At 38.7% G+C, this 13,679-nt stretch overlaps 1 long non-coding RNA gene across 1 annotated transcript; it reads right to left on the bottom strand.

Moving 5' to 3' along the window:
- Nucleotides 1-1,198: 1,198 nt before the first annotated feature.
- On the bottom strand, nucleotides 1,199-13,013 carry LOC137502204 (uncharacterized). The gene is made up of 2 exons (XR_011018716.1): nucleotides 12,895-13,013; nucleotides 1,199-1,344 (listed from the first exon to the last, which is right to left on the bottom strand). It is a non-coding gene; the product is annotated as an uncharacterized lncRNA (long non-coding RNA).
- Nucleotides 13,014-13,679: the final 666 nt, after the last annotated feature.

The following is a 13,679-nucleotide window of genomic DNA, read 5'->3' as shown; positions in this document are numbered from 1 at the left end:
TTCTACCAGGAAACGATGACTTTCCACAGCCTTTTCCTTTTGATTAAATAAGAAAAGCAATGCGTGCTGCAAATGGTCTTCTTCAGGCACAAACGTCAACATGATCACTGAACGATACAATACAAACGCTAGCGTTTGGCGGACTCAACTTTTGTATGATGGTAGGCTATTGTCAGACGAACAAACTGACTTGTGTGTCAAATTCATACGCTGCGTACTGCTCGCTGGCGCCATCTCTTAGTGAAAGCGCAAAAGACTTATGCATACACCTGATATATTTGGAAGACTTACCTTGGTCGAGGGAATAGTGAAGTATATACTTTAAAACGTACCTTACGTCTCTATGACGTATACAAATTGGAGAATAATTCTGTCTCTTTGTAAAGACAAAATCCTTTAGTGAGAATCGTTGCAGCAGAGGTACGATTATCTTGTCTTTGTCAGAGAACAATCTAATAGCACATCAGTGGAATTATACGAATAACATACGCTGACTTCCACGGCAGATTAGTGGTAGAGGCTTCGTATCATGATCCCACGATCGTGAGTTCAGTCCGGCCCGACTTAGATTGAAGGGCGTTCACAAATCTTGGCACTCCATTTCATTGTTGAAGGTAAGTTCAAAATATCTGGTGGCGTATTCAGTATCACTGTACAAAATTAAATTTACACTCCCAGAAGAAGACGAAGAAGAAGAAGAAGAAGACTTTGGCCTAATACCGTGTTCAGGCATTTTAATTTGATGCTATTTTGGTTGCCAAACTCTACATTCCAAAGAAAACCTGAATATTTGGTGATCATTGGCTGAGTTTTCATTAATAGTGATGGGTAAACACTAAAAGTGTCATTAGAGACCTATAGCATGCCGAGATCGATCGTAAAATGGACTTCTTCTCACATTTCAAAAATTCATCTACCTTTCCCGCGTATGAAGCTGCAACCTTTGGATCCAGAGATTGACGCTCTATTACTGATCCAAAGTGGGAGCCAACACTACCGTAGGAAGCGTCTGGCAGAATATAACTTTTGTTTCATGACATCAGTAAAATAGGAATGTCCAAACTGACAGGCTTCCTATTCTGTAGCTTCTTTCAGATATTTGATTTTTTAAATAAACGTCTGTCAATGCATCAATGTCCTCTACCCGTAAAGTTCATAGGGAAGATTTTATGGGTTTCTGATGAAATAAAGAATGAAATTTGCTTGTGCAATGTTTTATTCAGATCCTTTGTGATGCATCACTCGTTATTAAAGTAAAATATGTGCTGTGAAGTGCAGGATATGCGTTAAGGAGAGTCCAGATCATCTTCCAGAAAAATGAATGTTACGTCCTGCGCCGTACGCCTGAAAATAGATTTCAAACATTATGAAACATTACGTAAATTTTCAAGCTTTACTCACATAAAATAATATAGCAATGGCAATATTATAAAAACTAGTTTACATAATTCATTTTTGCCCACAGTTTGTGTTAAATAGGAACCTAATAAAGGACGTTGCAATCAGCACTATGAAGGAGGAAAGGGAACAAGGGTAGAGTGTTATCCAGGAATTAGGTTGAGGCAAATGTTGAGGAAAGTAGACGAGAAGGAAGAGGGAAAGGAGAAGGTGGGAGTGTTTCATGTTGGTACTAACAACGTAAGGCCAGCAGGTATAAGTATAGTTGGAGACAAAACATGACGACCTCAGTTCTTGGAAGCGACATGGAAGCCAGCTGTAAATCCCACCCTGCACCCTGCTGAGTTAATGAGCTCCATGTTATCCTTGCTTGGTATGGAGAGATTGGCAAATCACTCTCTTCAATCTTGACTCTTTCTTTATGCCGAGTGCAGTGCAGTGAACTAGTGAGCATTAGGCCTACTAATACCAAGATATGAAATAACTGATATTTGTAATATTTATAACTTATCATTTTAGCGCAAGCGTAATATGTCAGTATTCTTCCGGCCGTGGGTAAATCAAGAATCACAGTATAACGAAGCTGATTTAAATCAGCTGCCTGGACCTTCTTCTTATTCTTCTCCTTCCTCACCGAGAACTCCAACTAAATGTGACAAAAATGTGATCGGCAGAGATGTTAAATAATAAAACAAACCTTGATTTGGTAAGGAAAATTAAAAATTTCTTACAAGGTGTTTTAGGAAATGGCGGTGTTATAAGCGACAGGAATCTGTGTTACTACGGTGAAAAAACAGTTAATACAGTGATGTCAATACCTATGTAACCCCCACTAAAACGAAAGTTCGGAAGCAGAAATTTAAATTTGATAAAATAGACGATTTCACTCGGGACCTGCTTCATCGAAGAGTTGTTGAGTATTTTTGAGTATTACTTTATTTTTACACTAATGTCCGACTCGTTGGCTAAATGGTCAACGTACTGGCCTTCGGTTAAGAGGGTCCCGGGTTCGATTCCCGGCCGGGTCGGGGATTTGAACCTTCATTGGTTAATTCCAATGGCCCGGGGGCTGGGTATTTGTGCTGTCTCCAACATCCCTGCAACTCACACACCACACATAACACTATCCTCCACCACAATAACACGCAGTTACCTACACATGGTAGATGCCGCCCACCCTCATCGGAAGGTCTGTCTTATAAGGGCTGCACTCGGCTAAAAATAGCCACACGAAATTATTATTAAACGAAGGACTTCCAAAGTGTGGGTAGATACAAACATAATGAGTAAGAAACAAATATTCAAAGCAGGATTAAGCACAGGTCTAAACAATCCGACAGAATAGGGAAGACGGCTGATTTTATTGCACATAGGAAGTGAAGATGGGTTTTTAGAGGGTGGAGAATTTATGATGGAATCGAAGAAAACGAATGATTTTCATGAGGAGATGACGGGTGAAGTTCTTACTACATGGTTTACCTCTGCTTGAACCGAACAATGTGATTGTAATGGACAATGCGTCATATCACAGTGTTAAGTTAGATCGTATTCCCACCAGATCGTGGCGTAAGGATGACATTATCGCGTGGATGGAGGCAAAAGGTATTACCTACGGGAAAGATATGGTGAAAGATGAACTACTCCGAGTGATAAAAAATCACAGTGTGACGAAAACGTATGACAGATTTGTTATTGACACACTAGCAGAGGAAGCAGGTCATACGGTGTTGAGACTTCCTCCTTATCACTGCGTTTTGAATCCGATTGAGTTGGTGTGGAGCCAGGTGAAGGGACATGTTGCACGCAATAATAAAACCTTCAAATTGGCAGAAGTCAGGACATTAATTAATGAAGCTCTGGTTAACGTAACCGCTGAAATGTGGCAAGCCTTTATTCACCACGTGGTGGGGGAAGAGGAGACATTTTGGAAATTGGACGGTCTGTGCGATATGCCTGTGGACCGTCTGGTCATTAATCTGAATGACGCGAGCAGCGGTGATGAAGAGGCGAGAGAGGCATCCGACTAGGAAGGAGTTCGTCCTTTATCAGATTCTGATTAGGTAAAGTATTGCACTATTTTTATTGTTTTAATATTGCCTTGTCTATGTTCCTCTCCAGAATTTTATTTTATTGAAATATTAAATGTGTGAAGTTTTACTTATATGCGCTGTTGTGATTGATTGATTGATTGATTGATTGATTGATTGATTGATTGATTGATTGATTGATTGATTGATTGATTGATTGATTGATTGATTGATTGATTGATTGATTGATTGATTGATTGATTGATTGATTACGCATTTACGTTTCGGCCATATATTCAAATCTACCTTTCTTTTCTGATATGTTAAATATCCACATATCATTTGCCATTCGATTTTTGTTTATTTTTCGCGTACAGTGAGTATAATTTGTCTCGCAATCCGCATCACAATTGCGAGTCAATCAGTGGTATCCGGCAAGCCTATGTAGAACTAACTATGATGTAATCGCCGCAATGAGGCGAAGTAACGACAGTTCAAAGACAGCCCACGTGGTTCTTGCCATGTGCATGGAAGAAGACCAGTGATCCAATCAGCGTTCACACCGCGGATGGATACATACGGATACACAATGTTCTTTGTTTACATCAGTTTCGGTTCTCTCGGTGACGGCAGAATACCTTACAAAGGCTGCAATCTGCTAGAAATAGCCACACGATATTAAAAATCACACTAATGTAAGTAACCATTGCCACCTGTTCCCAATTGGGAACATGCATCATTTTCAAAAATATGTTTTTTTGAAAAGTACACCAATGAAATAGTACGTAAACGCATTACATTGTGGTATGTTGCCTTGTTTTCTACCATTAAAAAAATATTTAATAGTGCCTTTCCGCAAGGCGAGTGAAACGGCCTCTGACGTAAGCGGCGCGCTGTGACGTCACGATCCAGTACCGCATGGAGCTCTACCAGCCGTTGTGCACCAGCCGTTGCTAAAAGCCGATTGTTTATTATTCATGATCGCGAATAACTTCTAAATGACAGAAGAAAGGTTCAAAACAGCACAGTCAGATGCTTTTATTAGATCAAAATCAATCGGTCGGCTCGTCCGGTCCGTTTGCCTTGGTGACTCTGAATAACTTTGGGCTGATCGCACGGTCCTCGTGCCGGCGACGATCTTTCAAATGTCTGCCTTATCAACTGTCGATGGTAGGTTCTGCGCCTACCACGGTTGTAACGGGTAACGGGGAATCAGGGTTCGATTCCGGAGAGGGAGCCTGAGAAACGGATACCACATCCAAGGAAGGCAGCAGGCGCGCAAATTACCCACTCCCGGCATGTGTAGATGTCATCATTCTTGAAAAATGTGACTTTTGTGGCCGCAGAAATTCGCGGATAACGAGCAAGTTTGTAAGTGGCGACTTTTATATACGTGCAGTGTACTGTAACCCATAGTATTAGGATAACAACGAACCTGGATAGATATCACATCACTTTCAACATTTCCTTCTAGACTGATTCCCCTATTAAAGAATAACATTACATTTTCGGGCTTTCAGCATTAGTAAAGTAAGAAATCGGATTTCAGCACTAACATAAACATATAGGTAGCATTATAGTACTAGTCCGCTTCTGAGGTGTAGTGGTTAATGTGTGCCACTCCCGGAGGCCCGGTTTCGATTCCCGGCTCTGCCATGAAAGTTGAAAACAAATAGTACGAGGGCTGGAACGGGGTCTACTCAGCCTCGGGAGGTCAACTGAGTAGAACGGTTTCGAATCCCACCTCAGCCATCCTCGAAGTGTTTTTTTTGTATTTTCCTACTTCTCCTCCAGGCACCTAAGGCCACGGCCGTTTCCTTCCCTCTTCCTTGTCTATCCCGTACGATCCTCCCATCCTCCAAATGGCCCCTGTTGAGCATAACAGGTGAGGCCGCCTGGGCGAGGTAATGGCCTTCCTCACCAGTTGCATCCCCATACTCAAAGTCTCACGTTCCAGGACACTGCCCTTGAAGTGGTAGAGGTGAAATCCCTCGCTGAGTCCGAGAGAAAACCAACCCTGAAGGATAAACTGATTCAGCAAGAAAGAAAGAAAGAAGGAAAGAAAGATCATAGTACTATAATCTATAATTCCCCAAAAATATATATATTTATGGTTGGGACAACTGGCCTACCCACTTCCGGGGTCCATGAAAGAGAATTAAATATCTTTGTGGAGGGAAAAAGTTAAACATGATACAGATAAATATGACTTCATCTAGTTTTCACAAGTCGGGCTGAGTGGTTCAGACTGTTGAGGTGCTGGCCTTCTGACCCCAACTTGGCAGGTTCGATCCTGGTTCAGTCCGGTGGTAGTTGAAGGTGCTCAAATACGTCAGCCTCGTGTCGGTAGATCTACTGGCACGTAAAAGAACTCCTGCAGGACTAAATTCCTGCACATCGGCGTCTCCGAAAATCGTAGAAGTAGTTAGCGGGGCGTGAAGCCAATAACATTAATTACATTTGGCTTTTAACAAGCTGAGCATATCAGGAAAGAAAAGTGTCCTGGTGACATTTTAGTCGCTCAATACAGGAATGTCTTTGGGTGCCGTGACTTTTACTTTTTTTTTTTTTTTTGCTTTACGTCACACCGTCACATATAGGTCTTATGGCGACGATGGGACTGGAAAGGCCTAGGAATGGGAACAAAGCGGTCGTGGCCTTAGGTACAGCCTCAGCATTTGCCTGGTGTGAAAATGGGAAACCACGGAAAACCATCTTCAGGGCTGCCGGCAGTGGGGTTCAAAACCCACTATCTCCCGGATGCGAGCTCACAGCTGCGCGCTCCTAACCGCACGGCCAACTCGCGCGGTATTTTTACCCTTCGGTTTATTGACTTGGCTTGTATAACCTAAAACTTAGGCTAAGTTGGATATTTTAAACACCTATATCACTATTTTCACCTGTGTGCAATTATGTTATTTATTTCATTAATATTATGATAATTATTATAATTGAGCATTGTTAACTTATAAGACCGTAACAGACAAGCATTGGTTTTGTGTAGAGTTATACATTTGTTAAATTCACGTTGTTTCCTTTCATGATGCACACGCCTATTCTTTGTTACATTATAGAGTATTTAGATATAGCCTAAATTTCTTTACCAATTAAGCTCTTCAATAAAGACATACATAACTGTCCCATGCCAAGATATATTGGTAGAATTAGAGCTGTCAAAATGGTTCATAACCCCTTTGATTTATTATCTAGACATGTATCACCCAAAACATAGGTTAGGTTTGGAGAATACTTTAATAATCAGCATTATTTAATGCACTGTTTATTACTTTCATATTCCAAGATGTAATTGAAGCATTTAAAGTTTTACCACTAGAACAGCTGACATGGAAAAGTGATTTGAAAATTCAAACAAATTAATCTTACGTTAAAATCTTCAAAAGCGACTGTGAGCTTGCATCCGGGAGATAGTAGGTTCGAATCCCACTATCGGCAGCCCTGAAAATGGTTTTCCGTGGTTTCCCATTTTCACACCAGGCAAATGCTGTGGCTGTACCTTAATTAAGGCCACGGCCGCTTCCTCTCAACTCCTAGGCCCTTCCTATCCCATCGTCGCCATAAGACCTATCTGTGTCGGTGCGACGTAAAGCCCCTAGCAAAAAAAAAAAATCTTCAAAAAAATAAACTGTAGACTTTTCCGATATATCACCAGCATTTCTCCGGCTCGCCAAAATCCATTTCTCCCTAGTTTTAGCGTCTTTGGAACGTTTATAAACAATTTGTTTGGTATGGTATGCGATGTGCTATTGCACATCGGAACTCTACACCATTTATAAGTTTTCTGCCTCACTGTCTGCGCAGGATTCATTTTAAGTCTAAAATATACCACTCAGATTATTATCCAATGTATAGACCTCGAATTTAACCATACCAGACACTAACGTAAAGTAGCAATACGCGAAGTGTATCCTGCTTCTCACAGCACACTATGTGTTATTTCGTCTGCTAATTCAGTCAACCTGTACGATGACGTCAGACCAATGAGATAGCGTACTTGCGTGACGTGACATTTTCGTAGATTTTTATCATGTTTGGAGTTATTGTTTGTACGTTCTGATCACATTTTTGAATTCTGCATGAAATTTTGAATCGGATTAGCATATTTTTAATTAAAACCCCGGATCATGCATGTTCCCTATTGCGATGTATTTGTTATAATAATAATAATAATAATAATAATAATAATAATAATAATAATAATAATAATAACAACAACTAGTTTTTCTGGGACCCACACGTCAAATTAAATGTATTTTTTCCCCTTTTACAAATGCTTATGGAAAATGAAGTAAAATAAAATAAATAAATAACAATAATCCAACCTATTTGAAACATTTTATGGTTTGCAAAACACCCAAAAGTGGTAGTTAATGCCTTAAAGCGTATTAATTTCCCTTAACTGTCAGAGGCTACCCTCTGGGCCACGGAGGAGCCTCCAATTATACTAATTATGAATAGATAATAATAATAATAATAATAATAATAATAATAATAATAATAATAATAATAATAATTCAGTTGTCTCTTCATTCAGTATGAATAGGCCTACACTATTAAGTTCACTTTTCAAAATGACTTACATTACAAACTGTGCAGCCTATTGGTGGGAAAAATTGGGTAATTTGAACATTCATTCTGTTAAAAATTATATGATAATAGCAACAACAACACCAGGAAATGTTGTTATTATTATTATTATTATTATTATTATTATTATTATTATTATTATTATTATTATTATTATTATTCATGTGGCTATTTCAGCCTTATAATGTTCCGGCATTTAAGTGAAATGGAAAACTACAGAAATCATTTCAAGAACAGCCGGTGGGATTTTGACCCACGGCATCTTCCGACTTAGGGTTACTAGCCCGTCGCACTATCACTGAGCTAGTCCAGTTTTATGGGTCGTTTAAGTTTGCATTTTAGTATTCAGGGGCCTCACTCCGTTACCCCATAACCTACTTTAGATCGCCATTATACAATTTTAACATTATTGTTTCATGTCTAAATTCCCGAGCTACAATAATAATAATTCAGTTTACATCGAAATGACAAATAGTCCGTACATAACCTTACCGACAGTTCTACCCATAATGTACCTAAGCAGTCTCAGATAAGTCATGCTTCTGTAATGCAGTTAACACCAAAAATGAACAGGCTATTATTATTGATGCTTACAACGGAATCGCAATAATTCACTGCATGTACAGAAATTTACTTCGATATCCGTATGCAATGTAGAATACCGTAGCGAAGCACGGGTACATTTGCTAGTCTCTTCTTAAAAATGTTTTAATCCCCTACCACTACAAAATACTAAACATTTTTGCGTTTGAAAAGTGGGATTTCTTCGACATTGTAAAGGGAAGTTACCTGCCGCACACTTCATGGCGTACTGTATTATATCAATGCTTTCACGACGCGGTCGTAAGCATCTCAACTCAGAACTAAACCCTCAATTTCAGCTCTTGTAACGTTAATAAATAGTAATTTCCTCTAGGCAGTTCATGGCCTACTATACATCACCTACTTCCCCATGGGCTTCAAAAGGCACATAATTGTTATGCAGAAATGCCCGCCTGGTGGCCATGATCGTTAAGGCGTTGAAGTCTATATGGTCTGACACCATAATTATCCGGTTCGTGCTCGAAAAAAGTTTTCACCATCAGAATGCTGGCCGGCAGGGTAGAGGAAGTGGTGATATACAACTTCTAATAACTAGATTGCATGACAAAAGGCTGGATTAAATACCAAACCTCTCCACAGTGTTCATATGGAGTGACGGCATATGACGCAGTTGATAGTGAATCATTCGTCGGATGGGGACGACAAGTTTTGAGCAGACTGTTTGGGGTCATTCGACAGGAGTGGGCTATGTGCCGAAACCGGGCATCACCCTCATTATCATCATCGCATATTCAGACGTGCAGGTCGTCTATGGGCTTCAAATAAAAAGACCAGCACTAGGCGAGCCGAACGCGTCCTCGGACATTCCCGGCACTAAATGCCATACGATAAATAAATAAATAAATAAATAAATAAATAAATAAATAAATAAATAAATAAATAAATAAATAAATAAATATAAAATAAATAAATAATGTTATGAATAATATCAAAGCGTATTCCGAATCCTTGGTTGTATGGTCAGTGTTGAGGCCTTCGGTTCAAAGGTTTCGGGGATCAATTCCCTGCCGGGTTGAGGATTTTAATAGCATTTGACTAATTCTTCTGGCTCCGGGTCTGGGCGTTTATATTTGTTCCAACATCTTCCCCTTCTTATTCAGACAAATAGGCACACTGCCAACCACCAGAAAAATATGCAACAGTGGTTACATTCCTTCATATAGTGTTGCGTCAGGAAGGGCATCTGGCCGTAAGACAGGACCAAATCCACATGTGCTACAGAGATGGCATCCATGACCCCATAGGTGCGGGAAAAGCGGTAAAGGAAGAAAAAAATATCAAACTTTATATACCAATTATGATCATTATAAAATATCAAAGCCATTTCTTATTAACAGTGCTGATGTAGTTATTTTATTATTGTTATTATTAATTATATAAAGTCGTATCAGCACACACTTTATTAACGCATAACCGGTTTTCGGACACTAAGGTCCATCATCAGTGTTAAAATTTTAATTTATTTTCACATGAGTGTGTCGTCAAAATTGGTTAAAATGAGTTTAAAATATAGCCCTGTTGACATCAACTGTAAAAATAAGAAAAAAAAACAAGTGTAAAAGTATGAAAATAACACATATGCACTTGTGTATAATTAATAATAATGATAAAATTTATATACGAATGTAACCGACGTAATCCCAAACGTGTCTCATATGTAGAGCCAGGACTTTGATGACCTAAAAATGCTTAAAATTTGATCTATAAAACGGGGGCAAATGTCCAGTAACATGATCCGAAAACTTAAAAAAAACGACAAATTTAAAATGAAATTTTACAATCAATTTGCTAATGGAGCCTATTTTTAAAAAAGCCTTTGGGCTGTTACCATGTCAAGAAAACTAGGTGGAATTCATTACGCTTCGCAGAGAACTTTGGTCCGCGTCTTCAGAAGAAAATCTCTCTCGACTTTTCACGAGGAGGACTTTTAAATTGTACGTGTCTCTCCAGGAATGTGGACATCTCCTAGAAGTAAGTGGTGAACAAAATTTCTTTAGTCCCCACATTGACAAAGCGTTGTGAAGACTCTCATGTCTCCGTATTCATCCTCACTTAAAAGTTGCGATAATATGCAATACCGCACTCGTATATGCTTCAAAATCCTCAAACATATAAGAAAATGAATAAAATAGTATAAAATAGTCTAAGAAATTCCACAAAATGATCAGATAATGACGTAAAATTTTAGAAAATGGCCTAATATTTCAAAATGTCAATAAAAGACAAAAATGACCGGATAAATTAGCATTTCTGCAATGTGGAAGCTATGATCACTATTTCTGTACAAGTTAGCAATGTCTGTCGTGGACCAGTTAAAAGATGACATGACATCAAAATCCTACCCCTGCTCATATACTTATTTAATACTAACTGTTACCCACGTCTTCGTTCGCGATGATTTCGTAAGTTGATAAAAATTAATTGTTCCTCGGTACTGCACTAAGATAATATCTGAAAATCCCTAAAGTATAAAAACTCGCCGAAAAATTGCATTTCAGTTACGCCAGAACCTCTTTGTAAACTACGTTTGTTGCATTTCATTTAGGGGCTAAGATGACCAAGCTACTGGCAGAGTTAAATGTGAAACATGCGACATGGAACTCTACACGTGAGAAACAGTCAAAAAAGGGGGTTTCTTTATTTTTAAAGGAGATTACAAATACCAATTTTCACGCCTGTAACATGTTAAGTTTATGAGACCTTCGGTTCACAAAGTTCCAGTTTCGATTCCGGGCTGTGTCGGATATTTTAATCGCGTGTAATTAATTTTTCTGGCTCGAGGACAGGTTGTTTGTGTTTTTCCCAACACTCTCCTCTCAATATTCACTCAACACACCATATTACCAACCACAACAGGAATACGCAATAGTAATTACATCCCTACACATAGGGTTGGCGTCAGGAACAGCATCCAGTCGTAAAACACCGTCAAATCGACATGTGCGACAGAGTTCGCATCCGCGACCCCACAGGTGTGGAAAAACCGGTAAAAGAGAAGAAGGTACTCATTTTAAAATATCACCCGATTTTTAAAAAATTTCACCTCCTTAAGTGGATTTTCCAGAAATAGTGCGTTCATTTATTTTTAAAAGAGATTCCAAGTACGGCCTACCAATTTTAACGTCGGTAACATCTTCCATTTCTGAGATATATGTATCCTCATATAAAGATTTCAACTCTTCCTTCACTTCTTTTCAACCCTCAACCCTTAAGTGGATTTTCTGAAGACAAATATGTGTGTTCTTTTATTTTAAAGGAGATTCCAAATGCCAAATTTTATGTCTGTAACATGTTAGGTTTTTTGTGATATTTTGTAGATTATCTCGCTGCTGTAAGCATACTGGAGCTGATGTTGTCATGGTTACGCTGAGTCCTAAAGCAGGGGTAGTGGGGTGCCAATATCTCAATAACGGTTGCTTTTAGGCCCGTAGGGCTTACCGAGGTTTGTTCTTTGCGTCAAGAGGCTTAAAATGAGCTTTGTCTCGCCCGTGTACGACAAATTCGATATTTCGCCTATATTCGCCTAGTATTTTTATATCTCTCAACGTCGCCTCCCCCCGCCCCCGTTGAATTGTTTTGAAAATAAAATATAGCCCATAGCACTCAGGAATAATGTATCTTTCTATTAGTGAAAGAATTTTTAGAATCGGTCCAGTAGTTCCTGAGATTAGCCATTACATACAAACACACTTTACCTCTTCATATATTAGTATAGATGAATGTTTGTACAAAGTTCATATTTTAGTTACCTAATTTATAAAACTATGTATTCAACCGTTCCTTAATCGCGTAGCAACGATCCAACTTGAGTGGCGTAAACGTTTTTGCACTCGGATGATACCTCTCCAGAGATGCAAAATATGGTTCACATTACTCAAAATTTTCATCACTATTATTCAAAAATTTTAATTTTTCTTCAAGACTTAAACAGACTAGAAGTAAACAAATGACTTGTCTACGGTCATAAATATCGATATTTCGTTAACAAATAAGGTTATTTGGAATTCCAATTACTTTCTTATTAAATTCTTCAGTACAATGCATAATCAGTGAGATTTATCGATTACCTATTCCGGTTCTTTTCATAACCATCACAACTGTAAATAAACTTTAGAGGAATTATGAACTACATTTTACGTTGGACGTTACTTGGTTTAAACATGAAATGGTTTTGTATTATTTTCTGTCTTGTTGACTTTCTCTGCCTCCTGACTTAAAACTAAAGATGGTTGTGGAAATGTATAATAAGGATTTTACTTACTGAAGGTTCGGCATAACTCATGACGGCCATGGCGGCAGCTACCGCCAGGAGTAGAATCAAGCGTGAAGGATGCATGTTGAACATCTGTGCAGAACTGTGCCACAACGGCAGACTGTAAGAGCTTATATCCGTCTGCTATCACCAGTATGGAATATATTAAATTTCTTTAAGAAATTATCCTAAGTAGTTTCCTATGTTTTCTTGTTTATCACAACCTGTAATTACCTAGTTCTTAACTGAGATATGATATGTTATCCTGAAAACCCTGCGCAACTTACGTCAGCTAGGAAATGTCTAAGGAAACACTGATAATTCGATACGGTATGTTTTAACTTACTTGCTCAACAGTCATACAAAAACACGATCAATTCACTGTGATGATGATTTAGTTTTTTTTTTTTCCGTAAAATGAGAACTGCCATTACTGCACTATCCCTGCCAATATAACGATTGTGAAAATATGTATAGGTATTATTTAAACTATCATATTTTAACGAGCTGATGCAAGTGTTGTTGTTGGGTCATCAGTCCACAAACTAGTTTTATGCAGCCCTCCATTGCGTACTACCCTGCCTTGTTCTACCCCTTGCATTCTGAACACCTACACTTCCCTCAAAAACTAACAGAACAAGTTCTGGGTGACTTAAGATGTCCCTATCATTGTATCTGTTCTTGTGGTCAAAGTTAGTTAAATCGTTATACGCTCGCCAATTCGATTCAGTATCTCTTCATTCGTAAATCCATCTACCCATGTCACGTTTAGCATTCTTCTGTAACACCGCATT

Source organism: Anabrus simplex, chromosome 9, assembly GCF_040414725.1.
Source record: "Anabrus simplex isolate iqAnaSimp1 chromosome 9, ASM4041472v1, whole genome shotgun sequence".
Classification (NCBI taxonomy): Eukaryota; Metazoa; Arthropoda; class Insecta; order Orthoptera; family Tettigoniidae; genus Anabrus; species Anabrus simplex.
This window is presented reverse-complemented; position numbering and strand designations above follow the sequence as displayed.